General features: G+C 37.2%; 1 non-coding gene across 1 annotated transcript; it reads right to left on the reverse strand.

Annotated features, from left to right (window-relative positions):
- Window positions 1-247: 247 nt before the first annotated feature.
- On the reverse strand, window positions 248-351 carry LOC112700320 (small nucleolar RNA R71). Its single transcript, XR_003153229.1, has one exon. It is a non-coding gene; the product is annotated as a small nucleolar RNA R71 (small nucleolar RNA).
- Between the last annotated feature and the right edge of the window lie 6,090 nt (window positions 352-6,441).

The following is a 6,441-nucleotide window of genomic DNA, read 5'->3' on the forward strand; positions in this document are numbered from 1 at the left end:
GAATTGCAAGTTTCATGGACTTCCATCGGAAGATCCTCATCAGTTCTTAGCTAAATTCTTGCAGATCTGTGATATTGTTAAGACCAATGGGGTTGATCCTGAGGTCTACAGACTTATGCTTTTTCCCTTTGCTGTAAGAGACAGAGCTAGAACATGGTTAGTCTCACAACCTAGAGAAAGCCTGAACTCTTGGGACAAGCTGGTCAATGCTTTCTTGACCAAATTCTTTCCACCTCAAAAGATGAGCAAGCTCAGAGTGGACGTCCAAACCTTCAGACAGAAGGAAGGTGAATCCCTCTATGAAACTTGGGAAAGATACAAGCAATTAACCAAAAGGTGTCCTTCTGACATGTTTCCAGAATGGAGCATCATATGTATATTCTATGATGGTCTGTCTAAAATGTCCAAGATGTCATTAGACCATTCTACTGGTGGATCCCTTCATCTGAAAACACCTGTAGAAGCCCAGGAACTCATTGAGATGGTTGCAAATAACCAGTTTATGTACACTTCTAAAAGAAATCATATGAACAATGGGACGACTCCGAAGAGAGGAGTTCTTGAGATTGATATGCTGAATTACATATTGGCTCATAACAAAATATTGACTCAGCAAGTCAATATGATTGCTCAGAATCTGACTGGATTGCAAGCTGCATCTGGTAGTGCTAAAGAAGCCTCCTTTGAAGGAAAAGCTTATGACCCTGAGAATCCTGCAATGAAAGAGGTGAATTACATGGGAGAATCCTATGGAAATAGCTATAATCCCTCATGGAGGAATCTTCCAAATTTCTCATAGAAGGATCAACAGAAGCCTCAACAAGGCTTCAACAACAATAATGGTGGGAGAAATAGGTTTGGCAATAACAAGCCTTTTCCATCATCTTCTCAGAAATAGACAGAGAATTCTGAGCAGAGCCTCTCTGGCTTAGCAAACATAGTCTCTGATCTATCTAAGATGACTCTCAGTTTCATGAATGAAACAAGGTCATCCATCAGAAATTTGGAGGCACAAGTGGGTCAGCTGAGTAAAATAGTCATTGAAACTCCTCTTAGTACTCTCCCAATCAGTATAGAAGAGAATCCCAAAAGAGAGTGCAAGGCCATAACTATAACCAAAATGGCCGAACCTGGAGAGAGTGAAAAGGCAGTGATTCCCAGTGAGAAAGACCTTAAGGGACGTCCACTGACCAATAAGGAGTTCCCTATTGAGGAACCAAAGGAATCTGATGCTCATACAAAGATCATAGGTATTTCACTGAACTTACTTTTGCCATTCATGTGCTCTGATGAGTATTCTTCATCTGAAAAGGACGAAGACACTGTTGAAGAGCAAGTTGCTCAGTATCTAAGAGCAATCATGAAGCTGAATGCCAAGTTATTTGGTAATGAGACTCGGGAGGATGAACCTCCATTGCTCATCAATGAACTAAATACATGGATTCAGCAGATATTGCCTCAAAAGAAACCGGATCCCGAAAAGTTCTTAATACCTTGCACCATAGGCACCATGAACTTTGAAAAGGCTCTGTGTGACCTGGGGTCAGGTATCAACCTCATGCCACTCTCTGTAATGGAGAAACTAGGGATCTTTGAGGTACAAGCTGCAAGAATCTCACTAAAAATGGCAGACAGATCAATGAAATAGGCTTACGGACTTACAGAGGATGTCTTAGTGAAGGTTGAAGACCTTTACGTCCCTGCTAACTTCATAATCCTAGACACTGGGAGGGATGAGGATGAATCCATCATCCTTGGAAGACACATCCTAGCCACAGCAAGGGCTGTGATTGATGTTGACAGAGGAGAGTTAGTTCTTTAATTGAATGAGGGCTACCTTGTGTTCAAGACTCAAAGATCTTCTTCTATAAACATGGAGAAGAAGCACGAAAAGCTTCTCTCAATACAGAGCCAGACAGAGCCCCCACACTTAACTTCTAAGTTTGGTATTGGAAGGCCACAACCATGCTCTGAGCATCTGTGAAGCTCTGTAAGAGCTTCCTGTCAAGCTATTGACATTAAATAAGCGCTTATTGGGAGGCAACCCAATTTTATTTTTCTATATTAATTACTTTCTCATTTTTATTTTCTAGTGTTAGTCTATGTCTTCTTTAGGTTGATGATCATGTGAAGTCACAAAAACAGCTGTAGAATTAAAGCAGGAATCAAAAACAGCAAAAAAATTAGCACACCCTAGAGGGCGAGCTTACTGGAATTTAAACGCCAGTAAGGCTAGCAAAGTGGGCGTTTAACGCCCAGTTTGGCACCATTCTGGGCGTTAAACGCCAGAAATGGCACACAGACTGGCGTTTAACGCCATTTTTGGGTGTCTGGTGTCTAGCTGGCGTTAAACGCTAGTAAGAGTAGCAGAATGGGAATTTAACGCCCAGTCTAGCAGCATTCTGGGCGTTAAACGCCAGAACTAGCACCCAGACTAGCGTTTAACGCCAGAAATGGGCATCAGCCTGCCGTTTAACGCCAGAAATGCCACACAGAGGGCGTTTAAATGCCAGAAAGGTGTAGGGATGAGAAATCCTTAACACCTCAGGATCTGTGGACCCCACAGGATCCCTACCTACCCTAACTCATTCTCACTACTCTTCACACCTTTCCATAACACCCTTCCCCAAACACCATTCACCTATCAAATCCTACCCTCTTCCCCATAACCTCTTCACCACTCACATCCATCTACTATTTCGCATCATACAATCCACCTACCCCCACCCACTAAAATTCAAACCAATTCCCTCCCTTATGAGCGGATAATTTATACGCTTTTTGGCATTATTTTTAGGTAGTTTTTAGTAGGATCTAGCTACTTTTAGGGATGTTTTTATTAGTTTTATGCAAAATTCACATTTCTGGACTTTACTATGAGTTTGTGTGTTTTTCTGTGATTTCAGGTATTTTCTAGCAAAAATTGAGGGACCTGAGCAAAAATCTGATTCAGGATGAAAAAGGACTACTGATGCTGTTGAATTCTGACCTCCCTGCACTCGAAATGGATTTTCTGGAGCTACAGAACTCTAAATGGCGCACTCTCAATGGCGTTGGAAAGTAGACATCCAGAGCTTGCCAGCAATATAGTTCATACTTTGTTTGAGCTTAGACGATACAAACTGGCGTTCAACGCTAGTTCCATGCTGCATTTTGGAGTAAAACGCTAGAAACACGTCACAAACCAGAGTTAAACGACAAAAACACGTTACAACTTGGTGTTTAACTCCAAAAGAAGCCTCTGCATGTGTAAGGCTCAAGCTTAGCCCAAGCATACACCAAAGTGGGCCCCGGATGTGGATTTTTGCATTTAGACTTATTTCTGTAAACCCTAGTAACTAGTCTAGTATAAATAGGATATTTTACTATTGTATTAGACATCTTGGTATCTATCTCTGGATGTTTAGTTCTTAGATCATGGGGGCTGGCCATTCGGCCATGCCTGGATCACCACACTTATGTATTTTCAATGGTGGAGTTTTTAAACGCCATAGATTAAGGTGTGGACCTCTGCTGTACCCCGAGTATTAATGCAATTACTACTATTTTCTATTCAACTCATGCTTATTCGTATTCTAAGATATTCGCTGCACCTCAACATGATGAATGTGATTATCCGTGACACTCATCATCATTCTCACTTATAAACGCGTGCCTGATAACCACTCCCGTTCTACCTTAGACCGAGCGTGTATCTCTTGGATTCCTTAATCAGAATTATCGTGGTATAAGCTAGAATTATTGGCGGCCACTCCTGAGAATCTGGAAAGTCTAAACCTTGTCTGTGGTATTCCGAGTAGGATTCAAGAATTGAATGAATGTGACGAGCTTCAAACTCGCGATATTTGGGCGTAGTGACAGACACAAAAGAATCAATGGATTCTATTCCAACATGATCGAGAACCGACAGATGATTAGCCGTGCTGTGACAATAGCATTTGGACCATTTTCACTGAGAGGATGGGAAGTAGTCATTGACAATGGTGATGCCCTACATATAGCTTGCCATGGAAAGGAATAAGAAGGATTGGATAAAAGCAGTAGAAAAGCAGAGATTCAAAAGGAACACAGCATCTCCATACACTTATCTGAAATTCCTACCAATGATTTACATAAGTATTTCTATCTTTATTTTAATGCTTTATTTATTATTATTTTCGAAAACCATTACAATCATTTGAATCAGCCTAACTGAGATTTACAAGATGACTATAGCTTGCTTCATACCAACAATCTCCATGGGATCGACCCTTACTTACGTAAGCTTTATTACTTGGACGACCCAGTGCACTTGCTGGTTAGTTGTGCGAAGTTGTGAAGAATGTGAGTAAACCATAGTAGTGTGCACCAAGTTTTTGGAGCCATTGCTAAGAATTGTTCAAGTTATGAAAAGAGTAAATCACAATTTTGCCTATCAAGTTTTTAGCGCCGTTGCCAGAGATTGTTCGAGTTTGGACAACTGACGGTTCATCTTGTTGCTCATATTAGGTAATTTTCTTTTCAAAAAGTTTTCAAAAATCTTTCAAAATTTTTTTTCTCTTTTTCATTTTTCAAAAAAATAATTTTCGAAAAATAAAAAAAATTCATAAAATCATAAAAATAAAAAATATTCTTGTGTTTCTTGTTTGAGTCTAGTGTCAATTTTTAAGTTTGGTGTCAATTGCATGTTTTAAAAACCTGTGCATTTTTCGAAAATTCATGCATGTGTTCTTCATGATCTTCAAGTTATTTGATAAGTCTTCTTGTTTGATCTTTAAATTTTCTTGTTTTGTGTCTTTTCTTGTTTTTCATGTGTATTTTCGCATTCATGGTGTCTAAGCATTAAAAATCTCCAAGTCTGGTGTCTTGCATGTTTTTTTTTTCTTGAAAATTTTCAAAAATAAGTCTTGATGTTCATCTTGATTTTCAAAGTGTTCTTGGTGTTCATCTTGACATTCATAGTGTTTTTGCATGCATCATGTGTTTTGATTCATAATTTTCATGTTGTGAGTCATTTTTGTAGTTTTTCTCTCTCATCATTAAAAATTCAAAAATAAAAAAATATCTTTTCCTTATCTCTCTCATAAATTTCGAAAATTTGAGTTCACTTAGTCAAAAATTTTTAAAACTTAGCTATTTCTTATAAATCAAGTCAAATTTTCAATTTTAAAAATCCTATCTTTTCAAAACTTTTTCAAAAATCAAATCTTTTTCATTTTTCTTTTATGATTTTTGAAAATTTGAAAATATTTTTCAAAATCTTTTCTTATCTTTATTTCAAAATTTCAAAAACTTTACTAATAATTAATGTGATTGGTTCAAAAATTTGAAGTTTGTTACTTTCTTGTTAAGAAAGGTTCAATCTTTAAATTCTAGACTCATATCTTTTAGTTTCTTGTTAGTCATGTAATCAATTTTAATTTTAAAAATCAAATCTTTTCCAAAATATCTTTTTCAAATCATATCTTTTTCAAAATCAATTTCAAATATCTTTTCAAAATTGTTTTTCAAATCTTTTTCAACTAACTAATTGACTTTTTGTTTGTTTCTTATCTTTTTCAAAACCACCTAACTACTTTTCTCTCTCTAATTTTCGAAAATTCCTTCATTCTTTTTCAAAATTCTTTTTAATTAACTAATTGTTTCAAATTTTAATTTTAATTTTATTTCTTCTCTTAATTTTTGAAAATCACTAACCCTTTTTCAAAATTAATTTTCGAAATTCTCTCTCTTATCTCCTTCTATTTATTTATTTATTTACTTACACTTTTCTCTCCGTCTAACAATTCGATCCCACTCTTCCCCCTTGTGTTTGGATTCTTACCTTTTTCTTCCTTTATTCTTTTATTCTTTTCTTCTTTTACTAACATAAAGGAATATCTATACTGTGACATAGAGGATTTCTCTTTTTTTCTGTTCTCTTCTTTTTCATATGAGCAGGAGCAAGGACAATAATATTCTTGTTGAAGCAGATCCTGAACCTAAAAGGACACTGAAGAAGAAGCTTAAAGAAGCTAAAGCACAACAATCCAGAGACAACCTTACAGAAATTTTAAAAAGAAAGAGGAGATGGCAGGCGCAAATAATAACGTAAGGAGGATGCTTGGTGATTATACTACACCTACTTCCAAGTTTGATGGAAGAAGCATCTCAATCCCTGCTATTGGAGCAAACAATTCTGAGCTGAAACCTCAAGTATTTGCTCTAATGCAACAAAACTACAAGTTCCATGGACTCTCATCAGAAGATCCCTACCAGTTTTTAACTGAGTTATTGCAGATCTGTGAGACTGTTAAGATTGATGGAATAGATCTTGAAGTCTACATGCTCATGCTTTTCCCTTTTGCTGTAAGAGACAGAGCTAGAACATAGTTGGACTCACAACCTAAAGATAGCCTGAACTCTTGGGATAAGCTGGTCACGGCCTTCTTGGCTAAGTTCTTTCCTCCTCAAAAGCTGAGC

The sequence above is a fragment of the Arachis hypogaea genome, chromosome 6 (assembly GCF_003086295.3).
Source record: "Arachis hypogaea cultivar Tifrunner chromosome 6, arahy.Tifrunner.gnm2.J5K5, whole genome shotgun sequence".
NCBI lineage: Eukaryota > Viridiplantae > Streptophyta > Magnoliopsida > Fabales > Fabaceae > Arachis > Arachis hypogaea.